The sequence below is a fragment of the Ranitomeya variabilis genome, chromosome 1, assembly GCF_051348905.1.
Source record: "Ranitomeya variabilis isolate aRanVar5 chromosome 1, aRanVar5.hap1, whole genome shotgun sequence".
Taxonomy (NCBI): Eukaryota; Metazoa; Chordata; class Amphibia; order Anura; family Dendrobatidae; genus Ranitomeya; species Ranitomeya variabilis.
In genome coordinates, this window is record NC_135232.1 from 480,617,108 (window position 1) to 480,642,462 (window position 25,355).

Consider the following 25,355-nt stretch of genomic DNA (forward strand, 5'->3'; position numbering starts at 1 on the left):
ATGTATTGCTTTGAACCAGGTGTAAACTGGTCACTGATAATTTCCACTGAAGTTATATGCATTTATGTGATTTGGACTTTAATGCTGTGAAGAAACACATTAAAAGAGACTTTTTGTGTTGGAATTTGTGGGTCACTGCCTCTTCACTGCGTACGATGCTACTACAGCTTTACAATGGGTATACAGCAGGTGTATGTATGTATGTATGTATGTGTATATATATACACTCACTGGCCACTTTATTAGGTACACCATGCTAGTAACGGGTTGGACCCCCTTTTGCCTTCAGAACTGCCTCAATTCTTCGTGGCATAGATTCAACAAGGTGCTGGAAGCATTCCTCAGAGATTTTGGTCCATATTGACATGATGGCATCACACAGTTGCCGCAGATTTGTCGGCTGCACATCCCTGAACCGTTGATACAAGGCAGGATGGATCCATGCTTTCATGTTGTTTACGCCAAATTCTGACCCTACCATCCGAATGTCGCAGCAGAAATCGAGACTCATCAGACCAAGCAACGTTTTTCCAATCTTCTACTGTCCAATTTCGATGAGCTTGTGCAAATTGTAGCCTCAGTTTCCTGTTCTTAGCTGAAAGGAGTGGTACCCGGTGTGGTCTTCTGCTGCTGTAGCCCATCTGCCTCAAAGTTCGACGCACTGTGCGTTCAGAGATGCTCTTAGGCCTACCTTGGTTGTAACGGGTGGCAATTTGAGTCACTGTTGCCTTTCTATCAGCTCGAACCAGTCTGCCCATTCTCCTCTGACCTCTGGCATCAACAAGGCATTTCCGCCCACAGAACTGCCGCTCACTGGATTTTTTTTCTTTTTCGGACCATTCTCTGTAAACCCTAGAGATGGTTGTGCGTGAAAATCCCAGTAGATCAGCAGTTTCTGAAATACTCAGACCAGCCCTTCTGGCACCAACAACCATGTCACGTTCAAAGGCACTCAAATCACCTTTCTTCCCCATACTGATGCTCGGTTTGAACTGCAGGAGATTGTCTTGACCATGTCTACATGCCTAAATGCACTGAGTTGCCGCCATGTGATTGGCTGATTAGAAATTAAGTGTTAACAAGAAGTTGGACAGGTGTACCTAATAAAGTGGCCAGTGAGTGTATATATATACACTCACTGGCCACTTTATTAGGTACACCTGTCCAACTTCTTGTATATATATATACACACACATTATAGGGGTATACAGCAGGGTGTATATATTACACATGTATACAGCAGGATGTGTACATATATCTACTGTACATTATAGGGGTATACAGCAATGTGTGTATATATTACTCAGGTATATAGCAGGGGTGTACATATATATACTGTGCATTACATGGGTATACAGCAGGGTGTGTATATATTACATAGGTATATAGCAGGGGTGTACAGACTGCACAGGAGCTGGTGGATGAAACCCCTGCACACCACGTGGTATGATGTCACGTGACTGTGATGTCACAATAGACTCCAGAGACCGGAACTCAGAGATAAGGTGACGTGACATCACTGGAAGTCAGAACACAGAGACCAGGTGACCAGGACAACAGCTCAGATAACAGAGGGATGAGAGGAAGCAAGGTAAGTCCACAGGAGCTTCTCTGGGGCAGGTGGTTCTCATGACAGGGACTTGTGAAGTATGGGACAACTAGTGATGGGCAGTGTGAATTTCTGGAAATCAGTGTTATCTGCTGCCGACAACAGCCATTTTAATTCCCATGAGACTGCAAGCGGCTCTTACTTGGTCGCCGACACTCATCACTCATATTTATAGGGATATACAGCAGAGTGTGTATACAGTTAGGTCCATATATATTGGGACAGAGACATCATTTTTCTAATTTTGGTCATAGACATTACCACAATGAATTTTAAACAAAACAATTCAGATGCAGTTGAAGTTCAGACTTTCAGCTTTCATTTGAGGGTATCCACATTAAAATTGGATGAAGGGTTTAGGAGTTTCAGCTCCTTAACATGTGCCACCCTGTTTTTAAAGGGACCAGAAGTAATTGGACAGATTCAATAATTTTAAATAAAATGTTCATTTTTAGTACTTGGTTGAAAACCCTTTGTTGGCAATGACTGCCTGATGTCTAGAACTCATGGACATCACCAGACGCTGTGTTTCCTCCTTTTTGATGCTCGGCCAGGCCTTCACTGCGGTGGTTTTCAGTTGCTGTTTGTTTGTGGGCCTTTCTGTCTGAAGTTTAGTCTTTAACAAGTGAAATGCATGCTCAATTGGGTTGAGATCAGGTGACTGACTTGGCCATTCAAGAACATTCCACTTCTTTGCTTTAATAAACTCCTGGGTTGCTTTGGCTTTATGTTTTGGGTCATTGTCCATCCGTAGTATGAAACAACGACCAATCAGTTTTGCTGCATTTGGCTGGATCTGAGCACACCGTATGTCTCTGAATACTTCAGAATTAATTTGGCTGCTTCTGTCCTGTGTCACATCATCAATAAACACTAGTGACCCAGTGCCACTGGCAGCCATGCATGCCCAAGCCATCACACTGCCTCTGCCGTGTTTTACAGATGATGTGGTATGCTTTGGATCATGAGCTGTACCACACCTTTGCCATACTTTTCTCTTTCCATCATTCTGGTAGAGGTTGATCTTGGTTTCATCTGTCCAAAGAATGTTCTTCCAGAACTGTGCTGGCTTTTTTAGATGTTTTTTAGCATAGTCCATTCTAGCCATTTTATTCTTGATGCTTATGAGTGACTTGCACCGTGCAGTGAACCCTCTGTATTTACTTTCATGCAGTCTGCTCTTTATGGTAAATTTGGATAATGATATGCCGACCTCCTGGAGAGTGTTGTTCACTTGGTTGGCTGTTGTGAACCATGGAGATTATTCTGCGATCATCCCCCACTGTTGTCTTCCGTGGGCGCCCAGGTCTTTTTGCATTGATGAGTTCACCAGTGCTTTCTTCCTTTCACAGGATGTACCAAACTGTAGATTTTGCCACTCCTAATATTGTAGCAATTTCTCGGATGGGTTTTTTCTGTTTTCGCAGCTTAAGGATGGCTTGTTTCACCTGCATGGAGAGCTCCTTTGACCGCATGTTTACTTCACAGCAAAACCTTCCAAATGCAAGCACCACACCTCAAATCATCTCCAGGCCTTTTATCTGCTTAATTGAGAATGACATAAAGAAGGGATTGCCCACACCTGTCCATGAAATAGCCTTGGAGTCAATTGTCCAATTACTTTTGGTCCCTTTAAAAACAGGGTGGCATATGTTAAGGAGCTGAAACTCCTAAACCTTTCATCCAATTTTAATGCGGATACCCTCAAATGAAAGCTGAAAGTCTGAACTTCAACTGCATCTGAATGGTTTTGTATAAAATTCATTGTGGTAATGTCTATAACCAAAATTAGAAAAATGTTGTGTCTGTTCAAATATATATGGACCTAACTGTATATTACACAGGAGTAAAGCATGGGGCGTTCATATATACACACATTATAGGGGTATACAGCAGGGTGTGTATATATTACACATGTAGGCCGGCGTCACTCAGCGTAAGACAATACGGTCCATTTTTTACAGCTGTAATACGGCCGTAATACGGAGAAATGTTCCCAAATAGTGGTCCGTATGTCATCCGTAGGCAGGGTGTGTCAGCGTATTTTGCGCATGGCATCCTCCGTATGTAATCCGTATGGCATCCGTACTGCGATATTTTCTCGCAGGCTTGCAAAACTGACATCTAATGGATTTATGTGCTCAAATGTTTGGTAAAACATATATACAGTATATATATATATTTTTTTTTTGTCATTGAGACACACATATATATATTCTGTATTTATATTTAATTCAGCGCGATATATGTGAAAAGCCGGTAAATCAATTGCCGGCTTCTCATTTCTCCTTCACAAACCCGACATGATATAAGACATGGTTTACATACAGTAAACCATCTCATATCCCCTTTTTTTTTTGCATATTCCACACTACTAATGTTAGTAGTGTGTATGTGCAAAATTTGGGTGCTGTAGCTGCTAAAATAAAGGGTTAAATCGCGGAAAAAATTGGCGTGGGCTCCCGCGCAATTTTCTCCGCCAGAGTGGTAAAGCCAGTGACTGAGGGCAGATATTAATAGCCAGGAGAGGGTCCATGGTTATTGGCCCCCACTGGCTACAAACATCTGCCCCCAGCCACCCCAGAAAAGGCACATCTGGAAGATGCGCCTATTCTGGCACTTGGCCACTCTCTTCCCACTCCCGTGTAGCGGTGGGATATGGGGTAATGAAGGGTTAATGTCACCTTGCTATTGTAAGGTGACATTAAGCCAGATTAATAATGGAGAGGCGTCAATTATGTCACCTATCCATTATTAATCCAATTGTATGAAAGGGTTAAAACACACACACGTTATTAAAAAGTATTTTAATGAAATAAACAAACAGGTTGTTTTAGTATTTTATTGCTCTCTCAATCCATCCGGAAGACCCTCGCTTGGCAAAATAATAAACCAACAATACACATACCTTCGGATGAACTATCAGGTCCCACGAAGTAAATCCATCTGAAGGGGTTAAATCATTTTACAGCCAGGAGCTGCGCTAAAGCACTCGCTCGTGGCTGTAAAAACCCCGGGTGCTGAAAGGAAAGCTGGGTGATCTGTACTTACATTGAGTCGCAGTGAGGCGCCCTCTGGTGGATGAACTCATATGAACTCGAGAGTGGGACCTTTTCCAAGGCTGCAGTTCATGAGAACATCCACCAGAGGGCGCCTCACCGCAACTCAATGTAAGTACAGATCACCCAGCTTTCCTTTCAGCACCCGGGGTTTACAGGCACGAGCGAGTGCTTTAGCGCAGCTCCTGGCTGTAAAATGATTTAACCCCTTCAGATGGATTTACTTCGTGGGACCTGACAGTTCATCCGAAGGTATGTATATTGTTGGTTTATTATTTTGCCAAGCGAGGGTCTTCCGGATGGATTGAGAGAGCAATAAAATACTAAAACAACCTGTTTGTTTATTTCATTAAAATACTTTTTAATAACGTGTGTGTGTTTTTTAACCCTTTCATACAATTGGATTAATAATGGATAGGTGACATAATTGACGCTTCTCCATTATTAATCTGGCTTAATGTCACCTTACAATAGCAAGGTGACATTAACCCTTCATTACCCCATATCCCACCGCTACACGGGAGTGGGAAGAGATTGTCCAAGGGTCAGAATAGGCGCATCTTCCAGATGTGCCTTTTCTGGGGTGGCTGGGGGCAGATGTTTGTAGCCAGGGGGGGCCAATAACCATGGACCCTCTCCTGGCTATTAATATCTGCCCTCTGTCACTGGCTTTACCACTCTGGCGGAGAAAATTGCGCGGGAGCCCATGCCAATTTTTTCCGCGATTTACCCCTTTATTTTACAAGCTACAGCGCCCAAATTTTGCACATACACACTACTAACATTAGTAGTGTGGAATATGCAAAAAAAAAGGGGATATGAGATGGTTTACTGTATGTAAACCATGTCTCATATCCTGTCGGGTTGGGGAAGGAGAAATGAAAAGCCGGCAATTGAATTACCGGCTTTTCACTAACACCGCTGCGTATTTCTCGCAAGTCACACTGCTGGTCCGTGTGGAATCCATATTTTTCTCGCCCCTATAGACTTTCATTGGCGTATTTTTTGCGCAATACGCTGACAAACGCAGCATGCTGCGATTTTGTACGGCCGTAGAAAGGCGTATATTACGGATGCGTTATATACGGCTGATAGGACCTGACCCATTGGGAATAATTGGGCCGTTTGTTAGGCGTGTTTTACGGACGTATTTTATGCGCTCTTACGTCCGTAAAACTCGCTAGTGTGACGGCAGCCGTATACAGCAGGAGGTGTACATATATATCTATTGTACATTATAGGGGTATACAGCAGGGTATGTATATATTACTCAAGTATATAGCAGGGGTGTACAGGTATATAGTGTATATTATAGGGGTATACAGCAGGGTCTGTATATATTACTCAGGTATGTAGCAGGGGTGTACATATACAGTACGTACACATTATAGGGGTATACAGAATGGTGTGTATATATTACTATGGTATATAGCAGGGGTGTACATATATATACTGTACATTATATGGGTATACAGCAGGGTGTATATATATTATATAGGTATGTAGCAGGGGGTGTACATACTGCACAGGAGCTGGTGGATGGAACCCCACACACAACACGGTATGATGTCACGTGACTGTGATGTCACAATAGACTCCAGAGACCGGAACTCAGAGATAAGGTGATGTGACATCACTGGAATTCAGAACACAGAGACCAAGTGACCAGGACAGCAGCTCAGATAACAGAGGGATGAGAGGAAGCAAGGTAAGTCCACAGGAGCTTCTCTGGGGCAGGTGGTTCTCATGACAGGGACTTGTGCAGTATTGGACAACTAGTGATGGGAAGTGTGGATTTCTGGCAGTTTCATCAGCTGCCGACAACAGCCATTTTTATCCCCATGAGACTGCAAGCGGCTCTTACTGGGTCGCCGACACTCATCACTCATATATATGTTTATAGGGATATACAGCAGAGTGTGTATATATTACACAGGAGTAAAGTATGGGGGGTACATATATATATACATACATTATAGGGGTATACAGCAGGGTGTGTATATATTACATATGTATACAGCAGGAGGTGTACATATAAATACATTATAGGGGTATACAGCAGGGTATGTATATATTACTCAGGTATATAGCAGGGGTGTACATATATATACTGTACAATACAGGGGTATACAGCAGTGTTTTATATATTACTCAGGTATATAGCAGGAGTGTACCTATTATATATATTTTTTAATTATATGGACTGAAAACAACCGATGGACGGGCTGTTTAGGCTTTGCACCCGAAGCTAAGTATAGGATTTGTGCTGTTCCAATTTTTTTCTATTATGTCTGGAAATTTTTGCACATATATAATTTATTTATTGACTTTCTCTAACATCCTTAAGCCATTTTGTGGGAACATGGATGGAGTTACCATGGACCCGGGGTTTTTTAACTATACGGCTGAAGATGAGGAACGTATTTTGAGTAACATAGAGGGGGATGCAGCTTTCTTGAAGATACCCTCACATACTGATATGAAGCATAAGTATTAGAATGGAGATGTGGGCTTAATAAATACCTGCACATTGTCTCAAAGAAAATGGAGTGCTGCCTGCTTTTTTGAATTATATATATATATATATATATATATATATATATATATATATATATATATATATTTATATTTTGTAGCATAGCGCCTACTACGTGTCTTGGGGATACTCGCTTGGCAGCAGAATCAAAGCACTCGGGCACGGTTTTCTATCAAAAACACAGTCTTTTCGGTTTATTTCACACAATGTAAACCACATCCACAGGAACCTGGTAACAGTTTGAACACAGTCTGCATATATTCATCTTTACCACAGTTCGTCTCTTACCCCGGTCAGCATTATACACGGTTTTCAGACCGTTACCCGTTGGCAACCTTTACGGGTTCCTGGACACCCCTTGGCCTCCGAGGTGCCCATACACAATGTCTCTTACTCTAACCCCGGTCAGTATCACACGGTTCCTTCCTGTTACCTGTTGGTGCCACACAGGTTTCCCGGATCCCTCTTCTCCACAGAGGTATCCATCAGACGTTTCTCACTCACACTGACTTCAGGTCAGTCCCAGGTCCTCAACACAGACCTATTAACTATTACATAGGTATATAGGGGTGTACATACTGCACAGGAGCTGGTGGATGGAACCCCACACACAACACGGTATGATGTCACGTGACTGTGATGTCACAATAGACTCCAGAGACCGGAACTCAGAGATAAGGTGACGTGACATCACAGGAAGTCAGAACACAGATACCAAGTGACCAGGACAGCAGCTCAAGTAACAGAGGGATGAGAGGAAGCAAGGTAAGTCCACAGGAGCTTCTCTGGGGCAGGTGGTTCTCATGACAGGGACTTGTGAAGTATTGAACAACTAGTAATGGGCAGTGTGGTCTTTTTTTGGAGAGATGGATCATTTGGATTCCAAGCGGATCCCAATTTATTATATACTAACCTGTGTATACAAATTATGGTAAAATCAACAGAATCAAATGTGGATGAAACCCCGTCCACCTACAGTCAGCCAATAGCAGCATTATTCAGGATGGATGTCTAACATTCAGTTTCATCAGTCACGGACAACAGCTATTTTTGTCCCCATGAGACTGCAAGCAGCTCTCACTGGGTCGCCCGCACCCATCACTATGGCCAACCCCTTTAAGCTTGAGAAAAACGATATTGACAGTAATATGGAAGGATTTGTCCTGGTAATGTAGTAGTGTGCCCGATACCAGACTCACAGGAGTCGCTCAGGTCTGTGCACTCAGTATAAAGAATTCTTCCATTACTGGTGATCCCTGTGTAGGATCCAGGTTACAAAGTGTGAACAGAAAGACGTCACTGATATTCTGCTCCAGACGCCAAAAAGGTCTTCTCAGAAGCTGAAGTTTTCTCTGCAAGATTAAAGGGGTTTTTCCATGAACAAAGTATATTTTAATTAAAAGATCTTTCAATAATAATAAGTTCCACAATTGGATTTGTTAAAAAAAAAAAGTTCCTGTGCTGAGAGATCTAATAAATGTGTCCCTTAAATGTATTGTGTAATGGCTGTGTCTGACCGTGCAGGAACCATACCACATCATACCACAGCTCCTGGGCAGGGGAGGAAGCAAAAAAGCATACAGGCATTACAGCATGGCAGAGGTGTAGCAAGGTTTTGGTTCAGGGGGGCTAAGCTTCTGAGTGGGCCCCTAACTAGGTAACCTTCATTACAATTCGGTGACGCGGAGGAGAACCTCAGCAGATGACCGTGCTATTACTGAAGATAATCTCTATATAACGACCAACATGGATATTACCGCCATATGGTCAGTGGTAAATACCAGCCCTACAGAACATGTAAGAGATCACAGCACAGTTACAGATAAATACTTACTGCTGACTTTCTTTCTGATGGAATCGTTCACTTTTCCCGTCTTTTCCATCTGGCCCAAACCAACATGACAACTTCAGAAAAAAGGAATGTAGTCAGCTTACCGGTCTTAGACGAAATCCCCAGACCTGCCAACGCCCAGCACGGTTCGGGGTGAGCACCCACAGCAAATGAAGACAAAAAGAGAAATGATCCAGCTGGAGGTGGAGGCAGTTCAGACTTTGTGAGACTTTATTAGACAACTAAAGCGATAAATAGTTCTTCAAAAAGAAAAATCTTTACATAGCAAACACCTGGCACACCAGTGAGGAGGATCAACGCGTTTCAACTATGAAGTCTTACTCAGATCATGAGTAAGACTTCATAGTTGAAACGCGTTGATCCTCCTCACTGGTGTGCCAAGTGTTTGCTATGTAAAGATTTTTCTTTTTGAAGAACTATTTATCGCTTTAGTTGTCTAATAAAGTCTCACAAAGTCTGAACTGCCTCCACCTCCAGCTGGATCATTTCTCTTTTTGTCAACATGACAACTTCTTCCACCCAGGACTCCTCTGCAGAGAATACAACAAAGACGCATTTCACTTCTCATATTCCAGCCATCACCGTCTATTCCCAACCTGCACAAACCCCTTATCCTAATGATATCCCAATACTGAGCTGCTGCTGCTGCCGTGTGTGTCCCTATTACTGCACCTGCTGTGCGGTTCTGTGTGCCTTCTAAATTCTAAAGCACCCCTCTATAATATAGTAATGCCGGGTGCAAGTGCCCTAGAAAACAGTACTCACATTTTTCTCCCTAGAAAGTAATATTGCCATGTGTGCCCCTTTGATAGTCACAGTAACCTGAGATCCCCTATAACAAGAAGTGCCCACCTTACATTTAATAATGTCCCGAGTTTGCCCCCCTGTACAGCTTCCCTATACAGTATAATGCTCCCTCACTGTATAGTACCATCCACACAGTATACTGACCCCTTAGTAGCCCCCTAACTGTTTGATGGCTCCAATACTGTATGATGACCCCTTCACTGTAATCTCCACACTGTATGATGGCCCACTAGATGGCCTCCATATAGTATAATGCACCAGATCATCCTAAATATAGTATAATGCACTCCCCATAGGTCTCCATATAGTATAATGCACTCCCCATAGGACTCCATATAGTATAATGCACTCCCCATAGGCCTACTCTATAGCACAAGGCAGTACCCATAGGCAGACTATAGCACAAGACACCACCCCATAGGCAGACCCTGTAGTATAAGGCTATGTTCACACTTTGCGGGTTTTGCCGCGGATCCGCAGCGGATTTGACACTGCGGATCCGCAGCAGTTTTCCATGCAGGGTACAGTACAATGTTACCCTATGGAAAACAAAACCCGCTGTGCCCACGCTGCGGATTTCCGCGGGAAAAGCCGCGCGGCTTTTCTGCGGAAAAAAAGAAGGAGCATGTCACTTCTTGGTGCAGAATCGCAGCGATTCTGCACCCATAGAAATGCATTGATCCGCTCACTTCCCGCATGGGGCTGTGCCCACGTTGCGGGAAGTTAAGCGGATAATGTGCCGATGGTACCCGGGGTGGAGGAGAGGAGACTCTCCTCCAGGCCCTGGGAACCATATTTTGGTGTAAAAAAAAGAATTAAAATAAAAAATGAAGCTATACTCACCTCTCAGTGCTGCCCGCGGCGTCCGGTCTTCAGTTTGCTATGCCAAACAGGACCTGTGGTGACGTCGCGGTCACATGACTGTGATGACGCCGCGGTCACATGACCGTGACATCACGAAGGTCCTTGTCGGCACAGCCGGGTGCAGCGCCGAGGAGATCGCGACGTCAGAGGGTGAGTATAACCAATTTTTATTATTTTTTACATTGCTATTGATGCTGCATATTGCTGCATATGCAGCATCAATAGTATAGGCGGAAACCCGCAGCGGAAACCGCGGAACAAACCGCGATAAATCTGCAGGGATAACCGCAGCGGGTTTGCCCTGCAGATTTATCAATTCCGCTGCGGGATTAACCCGCAGAGCAGGCCGCACAGTGTGAACGTGGCCTAAGGCAGCCCCACTATAGGCAGATCCTGAAGTATAAGGCAGCACCCCTATAGGCAGATCCTGAAGTATAAGGCAGCCCCCCTATAGGCAGATCCTGAAGTATAAGGCAGCCCCCTATAGACAGATCCTGAAGTATAAGGCAGCACCCTTATAGGCAGATCCAGAAGTATAAGGCAACATCCCTATAGGCAGATCCTGAAGTATAAGGCAGCCTCCCTATAGGCAGATCCTGAAGTATAAGGCAGCCCCCTATAGGCAGAACCTGAAGTATAAGGCAGCACCCCTATAGGCAGATCCTGAAGTATAAGGCAGCCCCCATAAAAAAAACAAATACTCACCTCTCTTCCTCCTTGTTCCAGCCGTGCTCCGACCTCCCGATCATCTTCTAACAGAGGGCGCCGAATGGTGACGTCATGGCGCCCACTGTCGGCATCCGTGACACCGGCCGCTGACAGGGGGATGATGGGAAAAGGAGCGCAGCCCCTTTTCCCTCATCCCTGCGTGCGCCGATACGGTTACATTAGCGTAGCTCCGGGTGGGCCCCCTCTGAGCAGAGGGGCGATGGCCCCCTCTGCCCCTCCGGTAGCTACGCTACTGCAGCACGGGATCTCAGCTGGTTCTTCTGTGAGACAAAATATTTCACTGCCTATTTTAAAGCAATGCTTTACCTCAAAGAAAGAGTCAGCTGTGATCACCAGCTATAATGGCTGTATACTCTTTTACTTCCTCCTCTGCTCAGGAGATGTAGCATGATCAGACTATGTCAGTACATAGCAGGGGCTCATTTATATGATTATTATATGATTAACATTTTTTTAAATACATCCAATTGGGGAACTTACATTTATATGATTATATGATTATTATATGATTAACATTTTTTAAACACATCCAATTCGGGAAACTTATTATTATTCAAAGCTCTATTAATTCAAATGTTGATTCCTGGAGTGGAAAACGATAAAGGAAAAAAAGCTGGAAAAACTAGTCATTGTAGAACAAATAGGTTCCAATATCTGTGTTGGTGTGTGCCCTCCAGGCCAGCCCATGTATGTTGGTTTGTGGCCTCCTGTTCCCTGTGTGTGAAGGGACCGGAGGCCAAACCCCAGCTCTGAGGGGACCGAAGGCAGCACCCGAACTCGGTGGGTACCGTAGGCTGCATCCCAGCTGAGAGGGGATCGGAGGCCACACCCCAGCTCAGAGAGGACAGGAGGCCACATCCACACTCGGAGGGTATCGGAGGCTATACCCCATCTGGGAGTGTAGTGGAGGCCACACCCCAACTCAGAGGGTATCAGAGGCCACACCCCAGCTTGAAGGGTAGCTAAGGCCACACCCCAACTCGGAGGGTATCAGAGGACACACCCCAGCTTGAAGGGTAGCTGACGCCACACCCCAACTCGAAGGGTAGCGGAGGCCACACCCCAAATCTGAGGGTAGCAGAGGCCACACCCCAGCTCGGAGGGTACTGGAGGCCACACCCCAAGAGTCCACACCTCAAATCAGAGGGTAATCGAGATCACACCCCAAAAGACCACACCCCAACTCGGAAGGTAACAAAGGCCACACCCCAACTTGGAGGGTACCGGAGGCCACACCCCAACTTGGAGAGTACCAGAGGCACACCCTAGCTCGGAGGGTACCAGAGGCCACACCCCAGCTTGGAGGGTACTGGAGGCCACACCCTAATTTTGGGGGGTACTCGGAGGCCACACCCTAAGAGGCCAAATTCTAACTCAGAGGGTACCGAAGGCCTCACCCCAATTCGGAGGGTACCGAAAAACACACCCCAACTTGGAAGTTATCAGAGGCCACACCCCAGCTCGGAGGGTGCCGGAGGCCACACCCCAAGAGTCCACACCCCAACTCAGAGGGTAATCGAGGTCACACCCCAAGAGGCCAAACCCCAACTCGGAGGGTACCGAAGGCCACACCCCAACTCGGAAAGTACCACATGCCACACCCCAACTCGGAGGGTACCGGAGGCCACACCTCAAATTGGCAGGTACTGAAGCCACACCCCAACTTGGAGGGTACTTGAGGCCACACCCTAGCTCGGAGGGTACCGGAGACCACACCCCAGCTCGGAGGGTACTGGAGGCAACACCCCAGATCGGAGGGTACACAGAGGCCACACCCCAATTGGGACTGTACCAGAGGCTGCACCCCAATTTAGCAGGGAACCAGAGGCCACACCCCAATTTGGAGGGTACCAGAGGCCACACCCCAATTTGGAGGGTACAAGAGGCCACACCCCAATTAGGAGGGTACTGGAAACCACACCCCAACTCGGAGGGTATTGGAGGCCACACCCCAGGTCAGAGGGTAGCAGAGGCCACACCCCAAGAGTCCACACCCCAACTCGGAGGGTACTGGAAGCCACATCCCAATACGGAGGGTACTCAGAGGCCACACCCAAATTTGGAGGGTAATGGAGGCCACACCACAAGAGGCCACACCCCAACTCAGACGGTACCAAAGGCCACACCCCAACTGGGAGGTAACCAGAGGCCACCCCCCAACTCGGAGGGTACCCGGAGGCCACACCCCAACTTGGAGGGTGCTCGGAGGCCGCACCCCAAATCTAAGGGTACCCGAAGGCTACTCCGCAACTCCAAAGGTGCCTGAAAGGTAACGGATGCCACACCCAACTCGGAGGGTACCGGAGGCCACAAGCCAAATCGGAGGGTACCTGGAGGCCACACCCCAACTCAGAGGGTACCAGAAGCCACACTCCAAATCGAAGGGTACCAGAAGGCTACACCCCAAATCCGAGGGTGCCTGGAAAGTAATGGATGCCACTGACCCATTCAGAGGGTACCGGAAGCCAAACCGCAACTCGGAGGGTACCCAGAGGCCACACCGCAACTCAGACTTTGCCTGCAGGACACACCCCAACTCAGAAGGTATCAGAGGCCACACCCCAACTCGGAGTGTAACAATGGCCACACCCCAACTCGGAAGGTATCGGAGGCCACACCCCAGCTTGGAGGGTAGCGGAGACCAAACCCCAACTCGGAGGGTAGCGGAAGCCACACCCCAATTTGGAGGGTACTGGAGGCCACACCGCAATTTGGAGGGTACCTTTGGCCACACTCTAATTCGGAGGGTACCAGAGGCCACAGCCCAAATTGGAGGGTACCAGAAACCACACCACAACTCGGAGGGTACCGGAAACCACACCCCAACTCGGATGATATCGGAGGCCACAGCCCAGCTCAGAGGGTACCGCAGGCCACACCCCAAGAGTCCACAGCCCAACTCAGAGGGTACTGGAGCCCACACCCCAATTCGAAGGGTACTCGGAGGCCACACCCAAATTTGGAGGGCAATGGAGGCCACACACACCCCAACTGAGAGGGTATAGGAGGCCAAATGCCAACTCGGAGGGTAGCGGAGGACACTCCTCAACTCGGAGGGTATCGGAGGCCACACCCCAACTTGGAGGGTACCGGTAGCCACACCCCAACTGGCAGGGTGCCCGGATGCCACACCCCAACTCGGGGGTTACCAGAGGCCACACCACAAATCGGAGGGTACCCGAAGGCTACACCCCAACTCCGTGGGGGGGCCTGGAAGGTAACAGATGCCACACCCCAACTCGGAGGGTATCGTAGACCACACCCAGACTCGGACCGTACTGGAGGTAACACCCCAATTCAGAGGGTATCGGAGGCCACACCACAATTTGGAGGGTACTGGAGGTCACACTCCATTTTGGAGGGAATCGGGGGCCACACCCCAACTCGGAGGGTAATGGAGGCCACACCCCAACTCGGAGAGTACCGAAGGCAACACCTCAACTTGGAGGGTACCGGAGGTCACACTCCATTTTGGAGGGAATCGGGGACCACACCCCAACTCGGAGGGTAAAGGAGGCCACACCCCAACTCGGAGGGTACTGGAGGCAACACCCCAATTCAGAGGGTATCGGAGGCCACACCACAATTTGGAGGGTACTGGAGGTCACACTCCATTTTGGAGGGAATCGGGAAGGCCACACCCCAACTCAGAGGGTACCAGCAGGCCGCATCCGAAGTCCGAGGGTGCCTGGAAGGTATCGGATGCCACACCCCAACTCGGAGGGTATCGGAGGCCACACCCCTGCTCACAGCATACAGGAGGCCACACCCCAACTCGGAGGGTATCGGAGGCCACACCCCAACTTGGAGGGTATCGGAGGCCACACCCCAGCTCTGAGGGTATCAGAGGCCACACCCAAACTCGGAGGGTATCAGAGGCCACACCCCAGCTCAGAGAGTACAGGAGGCCACACCCCAACTTGGAGGGTACCAGAAGCCACCCCCTAAATCGAATTGTGCCCGGAGGTCAGACCCCAACTTGTAGGGTACTGGATGCCACACCCCAATTCGGAGGGTACCAAAGGCCATACCCCAGCTCGGAGGGTACCGAAGTCCACACCCCAACTTGGAGGGTAGCGGAGGTCACACCCCATCTTAGGCGATACCCGAAGGCCACACCCCAAGTCCAAGGGTGACTGGAAGGTACTGGATGCCACACCCCAACTCGGAGGGTACCCAGAGGCCACACCCCAATTCGGAGAGTACCAGAAGCCACTCCCCAACTCGAGGGTAATGGAGGCCGAAACCCCAGCTTGGATGGTATAGAAGGCCACACGCCAAGCATCCACACCCCAACTCGGAGGGTAATGGAGCCCACACCCCAAGAGGCCACACCCCAACTCGAAGGGTACCGATGGCCACACCACAACTTGGAGGGTACCGGAGGGTACACGCACCCCAACTCCGAGGGTACCGGAGGCCACACCCCAACTCGGAGGGTATTGGAGGCCAAACCACAACTCGTAGGGTAGCGGAGGCCACAAACCAACTTGGAGGCTACCGGAGGTCACACTCCAAACTGGAGGGTACTGGAAACCACAACCCAACTCTGAGGGTATCGGAGGCCACAGCACAACATGGAGGGTACCGGAAACCACACCCCAACTAAGAAGGCATTGGAGGCCAGAGCCCAGCGCCGAGGGTACCGCAGGCCACACCCCAAGAGTCCACACCCTAACTAAGAGGGTACTGGAGCCCACACCCTAATTCAGAGGGTATTCGGAGCCCACATCCAAATTTGGAGGGCAACGGAGGCCACACCCCAACTTTGATGGTAACGGAGGCCACAACCCAAGAGGCCACACCCAAACTCTGATGGTACTGAAGGCCACACCCCAAATCAGACAGAAGCAGAGACCACACCCCAGCTTGGACGGTATCGAATGCCACATGCCAAGTATCCACACCCCAACTCGGAGGGTAATGGAAACCACACCCCAAGAGGCCACACCGCAACTCGGAGGGTACTGAAGGCCACACCACAACTCAGAGGGTAGCGGAGGCTACGCACACCCCCACTTTGCTGGTACCGGAGGCCACACCCCAGCTCTGATGGTACTGAAGGCCACACCCCAAATCAGACGGAAGCAGAGACCACACCCCAGCTTGGACAGTATCGAAGGCCACACGCCAAGCATCCACACCCCAACTCAGAGGGTAATGGAGCCCACACCCCAAGAGGCCACACCCCAACTCGGAGGGTACTGAAGGCCACACCACAACTCATAGGGTACCGGAGGCTATGCTCACCCCAACTATGCTGGTACCGGAGGCCACACCCCAACTCGGAGGGTATTGGAGGCCAAACCCCAACTCATAGGGTAGCGGAAGCCACAAACCAAGTCGGAGGCTACCGGAGGCCACACCCCAAATTGGAGGGTACTGGAAACCACACCCCAACTCTGAGGGTACCAGAGGCCACAACACAACTTGGAGGGCACCGGAAACCTCACCCCAACTCGGAGTGTACCGGAAACCACACCCCAACTAAGAGGGCATCGGAGGCCACAGCCCAGCACTGAGGGTACCGCAGGCCACACCCCAAGAGTCCACACTCTAACTAAGAGGGTACTGGAACCCACATCCAAATTTGGAAGGCAACGGAGGCCACACCCCAACTTGGAGGGTAATGTAGGCCACAACCCAAGAGGCCACACCCCAATTCGGAGGGTACCAGAGGCCACCCTCCAATTCGGAGAGTACCAGAAACCACACCCCAACTCGAGGGTATCGGAGGCCACACCCTAGCTTGGAGGGTATCGGAGGCTACACCCCAAGCAACCACACCCAACTCGGAGGGTAATGGAGACCACACCCCAATTTGGAGGGTACTCGAAGGCCACACCCAAGTTTGGTGGGTAACGGAGGCAACACTCCTACTTGAAAGGTAATGGAGGGCACACCCCAAGAGGCCACACCCCAACTCGGAGGGTACCAAAGGCCACACCACAACTCAGAGCGTACCGAAGGCTACGCACACTCCAACTCTGTGGGTACCGGAGGCCACACCACAACTCAGAGGGTATTGGAGGCCAATCTCCAACTCATAGGGTAGCGGAGGCCACACACAAACTCGGAGGCTACCGGAGGCCACACACCAAATTGGAGGGTACCGGAAACCACACCCCAACTCAGAGGGTACCAGAGGCCATACCACAACTTGAAGTGTACCGGAAACCACACCTCAACTCTGAGCGTACCGAAGGCCACACCCCCAACTTGGAGGGAAGCGGAGGCCACAACCCAACTTGGAGGCCACAACCCAATTCGGAGGGTACCGGAGGCCACACCCCAATTCGGAGGGTACCAGAAACGACACCCCAACTCGAGGGTATCGGAGGCCACACCCCAGCTTGGAGGGTATCGGATGCCAAACCCCAACTAGTAGGGTAGCGGAGGCTACAAACCAACTCGGAGGCTACCTGAGGCCAAACCCCAAATTGGAGGGTACCGGACGCGAAAACTTCTGAGGGTATCGGAGGCCACACCCCAACTCTGAAGGTATCGGAGGCGACAACGAACTCGGAGGGCCCAAAGGCCATACCCCAACTCGGAAGGTACAGGAGGCCACATCCCAACTCGTAGAGTACCGGAGGCCACACCACAAATAGGAGGATACCGCAGGCCAAACCCCAACTCGGAGGGTACCGGATGCCACACCGCAACTCGGAGGGTACCCGGAGGCCACACTTCAACTTGGAGGGTGCCCAGAGGCCACAATGCAATTTGGAGGGTACCGGAGGCCAAACACAAAATCAGATGGTATCGGAGGCCACATACCAACTAGGAGGGTGCATGGAGGCCACACCCCAACTCAGAGGGTAACAGACGCCACATTTCAACTCGGTGGGTACCGGATACCACACCCCAACTCAGAGGGTACTGGAGGTCACACCTCAATTCAGAGGATACCAGATGCCACATCCCAAGTGGCAATACCCCAACTCAGAGAGTACCGAAGGTCACACCCAAACTCAGAGGTTACCGAATTCCACACCCCAATTCGTAGGGTACTGAATGCTACACCCCAAATCGGAGTGTACTGGAGGCCAAACCCCAACTCAGAGGGTACCGGAGGCCACATCCGAGGGTCCACACCTCAACTCGGAGGGAATCGAGGCCATACCCCAATTCGGAGGGTACTAGGAGGCCACACTCCAATTCGGAGGGAACCGGAGGTCACACCCCAACTCAGTGTGTACAGGATGCCACACGCCAACTCGTAGGGTAGTGGAGGCCACAAACCAAGTCGGAGGCTACCGGAGGTCACACCCTAAATTGGAGGGTACCGGAAACCACACCCCAACTCTGAGGGTACCAGAGGCCACAACACAACTTGGAGGGTACCGGAAACCTCACCCCAACTCGGAGTGTACCGGAAACCACACCCCAACTAAGAGGGCATCGGAGGCCACAGCCCAGCACCGAGGGTACCACAGGCCACACCCCAAGAGTCCACACCCTAACTAAGGGGGTACTGGAACCCACATCCAAATTTGGAAGGCAACGGAGGCCACACCCCAACTTGGAGGGTAACGTAGGCCACAACCCAAGAGGCCACACCCCAACTCTGAGGGTACCGAAGGCCACACCTCAAATCGGAGGGAAGCGGAGGCCACACCCCAACTTGGAGATACCAGAGGCCACACCCCAATTCGGAGGGTACCAGAAGCCACCCTCCAATTTGGAGAGTACCGGAAACCACACCCCAACTCGAGGGTATCGGAGGCCACACCCCAGCTTGGAGGTTATCGGAGGCTACACTCCAAGCGTCCACACCCAACTCGGAGGGTAATGGAGACCACACCCCAATTTGGAGGGTACTCGAAGGCCACACCCAAGTTTGGTGGGTAACGGAGGCAACACTCCTACTTGGAGGGTAATGGAGGGCACACCCCAAGAGGCCACACCCCAACTCAGAGGGTACCAAAGGCCAAACCCCAACTCAGAGGGTACCGGAGGCCACACCCGAGGGTCCACACCTCAACTCGGAGGGAATCGAGGCCATACCCCAATTCGGAGGGTACTAGGAGGCCACACTCCAATTCGGAGGGAACCGGAGGTCACACCCCAACTCAGTGTGTACAGGATGCCACACGCCAACTCGTAGGGTAGTGGAGGCCACAAACCAAGTCGGAGGCTACCGGAGGTCACACCCTAAATTGGAGGGTACCGGAAACCACACCCCAACTCTGAGGGTACCAGAGGCCACAACACAACTTGGAGGGTACCGGAAACCTCACCCCAACTCGGAGTGTACCGGAAACCACACCCCAACTAAGAGGGCATCGGAGGCCACAGCCCAGCACCGAGGGTACCACAGGCCACACCCCAAGAGTCCACACCCTAACTAAGGGGGTACTGGAACCCACATCCAAATTTGGAAGGCAACGGAGGCCACACCCCAACTTGGAGGGTAACGTAGGCCACAACCCAAGAGGCCAAACCCCAACTCTGAGGGTACTGAAGGCCACACCTCAAATCGGAGGGAAGCGGAGGCCACACCCCAACTTGGAGCTACCAGAGGCCACACCCCAATTCGGAGGGTACCAGAAGCCACCCTCCAATTTGGAGAGTACTGGAAACCACACCCCAACTCGAGGGTATCGGAGGCCACACCCCAGCTTGGAGGTTATCGGAGGCTACACTCCAAGCGTCCACACCCAACTCGGAGGGTAATGGAGACCACACCCCAATTTGGAGGGTACTCGAAGGCCACACCCAAGTTTGGTGGGTAACGGAGGCAACACTCCTACTTGGAGGGTAATGGAGGGCACACCCCAAGAGGCCACACCCCAACTCAGAGGGTACCAAAGGCCACACCACAACTCGGAGTGTACCGGAGGCTACGCACTCCCCAACTCTGTGAGTACCGGAGGCCACACCACAACTCAGAGGGTATTGGAGGCCAATCTCCAACTCGTAGGGTAGCGGAGGCCACACACAAACTCGGAGGCTACCGGAGGCCACACACCAAATTGGAGGGTACTGGAAACCACACCCCAACTCAGAGGGTACCAGAGGCCATACCACAACTTGAAGTGTACCGGAAACCACACCTCAACTCTGAGGGTACCGAAGGCCACACCCCCAACTTGGAGGGAAGCGGAGGCCACAACCCAACTTGGAGGCCAATAGAGACCACACCCCAATTCAGAGGGTAACGGAGGCCACACCCCAATTCGGAGGGTACCAGAAACAACACCCCAACTCGAGGGTATCGGAGGCCACACCCCAGCTTGGAGGGTATCGGATACCAAACCCCAACTCGTAGTGTAGCGGAGGCTACAAACCAACTCGGAGGCTACCTGAGGCCAAACCCCAAATTGGAGGGTACCGGATGCGAAAACTCCAACTCTGAGTGTACTCTGATGCCACATTCCACCGCAGAGGGTATCGGAGGCCACACCACCAACTCAGAGGGTATTGGAGGCCACACCCCAACTCAGAAGGTACCAAAGGCCTCACTCCAACTTGGAGGGTACCTAAGGCCACACCCCAACACGGAGGGTATCAGAGGCCACACCCAGCTTGGAGTGTAGCGCAGGCCACAACCCAGTTTGGAGGGTAGTGGAGGCCACAACCCAACTCGGAGGGTACTCAGAGGCCACATCCCAATTAGGAGGGTACCGGAAACCACACCCCAACTCCGAGGGTACTGGAAACCACACCCCAACTCTGAGGGTACTGGAGGCCACACCCCAATTAGGAGGTTACCAGAAACCACACCACAACTTGGAGTGTTATGGAAACCATACCATAACTCAGATGGTATCGGAGGCCACACCTCAACTCGGAGGGCACCAAAGGCCACACCCCAAGAGTCCACACCCCAACTCAGGGGGTACTGGAACCCACACCCCAAATTGGAGGGTACTTGGAGGCCACACCCAAATTTGGAGGGCAACGGAGGGCACACCCCAATTTGGATGGAGGCGGTGGCCACACCCCAACTTGGAGGCTACCAGAGGCGATACCCCAATTCGGAGGGTACCAGAAACTACACCCCAACTCGGATGGTATCGGAGGCCACACCCCAGCTTGGAGAGTATCGGAGGCCACACCCCAAGCATCCACACCCCAACTCAGAGGATAATGGAGCCCACACCTCAATTTGGAGGGTACTCGGAGGCCACACACCAATTTGGAGGGTAACGGAGGCCATACCCCAACTTGGAGGGTAATAAAGGCCACACCCCAACTCGGAGGGTACCAAAGGCCACACCACAACTTGGTGGGTATCCGGAGGCCACACCCCAACATGGAGGGTATCCGGAGGCCACACCCCAACTCAGAGGGTGCCTGGAGGCCACACCCCAAATCACAGGGTATCCAAAGGCTACACCCAAACTCCGAGGGTGCCTGGAAGGTAATGGATGCCACACTCCAACTCGGAGGGTACCAGATGCCACACCCCAACTCGGAGGGTACTAGAAGCCACAACCCTATTCAGAGGGTATTGGAGGCAGCACCCCAATTCGGAGGGTACCAGAGGCCACACTCTATTTCGGAGGGAATCGGGGGCCACACCCCAACTTGGAGGGTATTGGAGGCCACACCCTAATTCAGAGGGTAACGGAAACTACATCCCAAATCGGAGGGTATCGGAGGCCAAACCCCAGCTTGGAGTGTACCGGAGGCCACACCCAAACTTGGAGGGTACCCGTAGGCCACACATAAACTCTGAAGGAGCCAGGAAGGTACTGGATATCTCACCCCAACTAGAAGGGTACCAGAGGCGACACCCCAGCTTGAAGGGTACTGTAGTCCACACCCCAATTTGGAGGGTACCGGAGGCCACACCCCAGCTCAGAGACTAACGGAGGCCATAACTTAACTCGGAAAGTATCGGCCACACTCACACCCGGAGGATATCAGAGGCCACACCCCAACTCGGAGGGTATCGGAGGCCACACCCTAACTTGGAGGGTATCAGAGGACACACCCCAACCTGGAGGGTATCGAAGGCCATACCCCAACTTGATGGGTATCGGAGGCCACACCCCAGCTCGGAGGGTACCGGAGGCACTTCCCAAGAGATCACAGCCCAGCTACTGTGGGTAACCGAAGGCTAAACCCCAACTACGAGGGTGCCTGAAAGGTACTGGATGTCTTACCCCAACTCAGAGGGTACCAGAGGCCACATCCCAGCTGGAGAGTACCGGAGGCCACACACCAACTACGAGGGTGCCTGAAAGGTACTGGATGTCGCACCCCAACTCGGAGGGTACCAGAGGCCACACCCCAGCTTGCATGGTACTGAAGGCCACACCCCAACTCTGAGTGTATCGGCAGCCACACCCAAACTCAGAGGGTACCAGAGGCCACACCCCAACTTGGAGGGTGCGCAGAGGCCAAACTCCAACTCGGATGGTACCGTAGGCCGCACCCCAACTAAGAGGGTATCGGAAATCCACACCCCAGCTCGAAGGGTTCTGGAGGCCACTTCCCAATTCTGAGGGTATCGGAGGCCACACCCCAACTCTGAAGATATCGGAGGCGACTCACGAACTCGGAGGGCCAAAGGCCACACCCCAACTCGGAAGGTACAGGAGGCCACACCCCAACTCATAGAGTACCGGAGGCCACACCACAAATAGGAGGATACCACAGGCCAAACCCCAACTCGGAGGGTACCGGATGCCACACCGCAACTCGGAGGGTACCCGGAGGCCACACTTCAACTTGGAGGGTGCCCAGAGGCCACAATGCAATTGAAGGGTACCGGAGGCCAAACACAAAATCAGATGGTATCGGAGGCCACATACCAACTAGGAGGGTGCATGGAGGCCACACCCCAACTCAGAGGGTAACAGATGCCACATTTCAACTCGGAGGGAACCGGATACCACACCCCAACTCGGAGGGTACTGGAGGTCACACCCCAATTCAGAGGATACCAGATGCCACATCCCAAGTGGCAATACCCCAACTTAGAGAGTACCGAAGGTCACACACAAACTTGGAGGCTACCGGAGGCCACACACCAAATTGGAGGGTACCGGAAACCACACCCCAACTCAGAGGGTACCAGAGGCCATACCACAATTTGAAGTGTACCGGAAACCACACCTCAACTCTGAGGGTACCGAAGGCCACACCCCAAGAGTCCACACCCCAACTCAGAGGGTACTGGAGCCCACACCCCAAATCGGAGGGTACTCGGAGGCCGCACCCAAATTTGGAGGGCAACGGAGGGCACACCCCAACTTGGATGGAGGCGGTGGCCACACCCCAACTTGGAGGCTACCAGAGGCGATACCCCAATTCGGAGGGTACCAGAAACCACATCCCAACTCGGAGGGTATCGGAGGCCACACCCCAGCTTGGAGACTATCGGAGGCCACACCCCAAGCATCCACACCCCAACTCAGAGGATAATGGAGCCCACACCCCAATTTGGAGGGTACTCGGAGGCCACACACCAATTTGGAGGGTAACGGAGGCCATACCCCAACTTGGAGGGTAATAAAGGCCACACCCCAACTCGGAAGGTACAGGAGGCCACACCCCAACTCGTAGAGTACCGGAGGCCACACCACAAATAGGAGGATACCGCAGGCCAAACCCCAACTCGGAGGGTACTGGATGCCACACCGCAACTTGGAGGGTGCCCAGAGGCCACAATGCAATTTGAAGGGTACCGGAGGCCAAACACAAAATCAGATGGTATCGGAGGCCACATACCAACTAGGAGGGTGCATGGAGGCCACACCCCAACTCAGAGGGTGACAGACACCACATTTCAACTCGGAGGGTATCGGATACCACACCCCAACTAGGAGGGTACTGGAGGTCACACCCCAGTTCAGAGGATACCAGATGCCACATCCCAAGTGGCAATACCCCAAATCAGAGAGTACCAAAGGTCACACCCAAACTCAGAGGTTACCGAATGCCACACCCCAATTCGGAGGGTACTAGGAGGCCACACCCCAATTCGGAGGGTACCGGAGGTCACACCCCAACTCAGTGTGTACGGGATGCCACACGCCAACTTGAAGAGTACTTGGAGGCAACACCCCAACTAGGAGGGTACTGGAGACCAAACGCCAACTCGGTGGGTACCGGAGGCCACACCCCCACTCAGAGGCTACCAGATTTCACACCAAGATTCATAGGGTACCGGATGCCGCACCACAATTTGGAGGGTTCTGGAGGCCACACCCCAACTCGGAGGGTACTAGAGGCAAAACCCCAAGTTGGAGGATACCAAAGGCCACACCCCAACTCGGAGGATACCGGAGGCCACACCCCAACCCGGAGGCTACGGAATGGCACACCCCAACTCGGAGGGTAGCGGAGGCCACACATCAATTAGAGGGCACCCGGTAGCCACAACCGTCTCGGAGTAAACAAAAAGACCACATCCCAAATCGGAGGGTTCCCGGAGGCCACACCCCAACTCAGAGGCTACCAAATTCCACACCCTAATTCGAATTGAATCCTCCAAATTTTGGTGTGGCATCCTATAAGCTCTGAGTTAGGGGGTGGCCTCCGGTACCCTCCGAGCTGGGGTGTGGCCTCTGGTACCCTCCAAATTGGGGTGTGACCTGAGAGTAACCTCCAAATTTGGGTGTGGCCTCCAGTTTCCTCCTAGTTGGGGTGTGGACTCTGGGGTTGTGGCCTCCGGTACCCTGAGAGCTGGAATGTGGCCTTCGGTACCCTCCGAGTTGAGGTGTGTCCTCCGATATGTCAGAGTTGGGGTGTGGTCTCCGTTACCCTCCGAGTTGGGGTTTGGCCTCCGATACAGTTAGTTGGGGTGTGGCCTCCGACATCCTCTGAGTTGGGGTGTGGCCTCTTGAGGTGTGGCCTCCGGTACCCTCCGAGCTGAGGTGTGGCCTCCAATACCCTCTAAGTTGGGGTGTGGTTTCCAATACCCTTCAAATTGGAATGTTG

General features: G+C 51.3%; 1 protein-coding gene across 3 annotated transcripts in view; it reads left to right on the forward strand.

Annotated features, from left to right (window-relative positions):
• Positions 1 to 1,406: 1,406 nt before the first annotated feature.
• Positions 1,407 to 25,355, forward strand: part of FBXO10 (F-box protein 10) — a 360,834-nt gene continuing 336,885 nt past the window's right edge. Inside the window, exon 1 of one of the 3 annotated variants that reach the window (XM_077251514.1) lies at positions 1,407 to 1,591. The gene's annotated coding sequence lies outside the window, so the exon portion shown is untranslated. Of the gene's footprint in view, positions 1,592 to 6,340; positions 6,377 to 7,920; positions 7,970 to 25,355 lie in introns of those variants that run through there. The other 2 variants (XM_077251506.1, XM_077251488.1) reach the window with 2 other exon arrangements.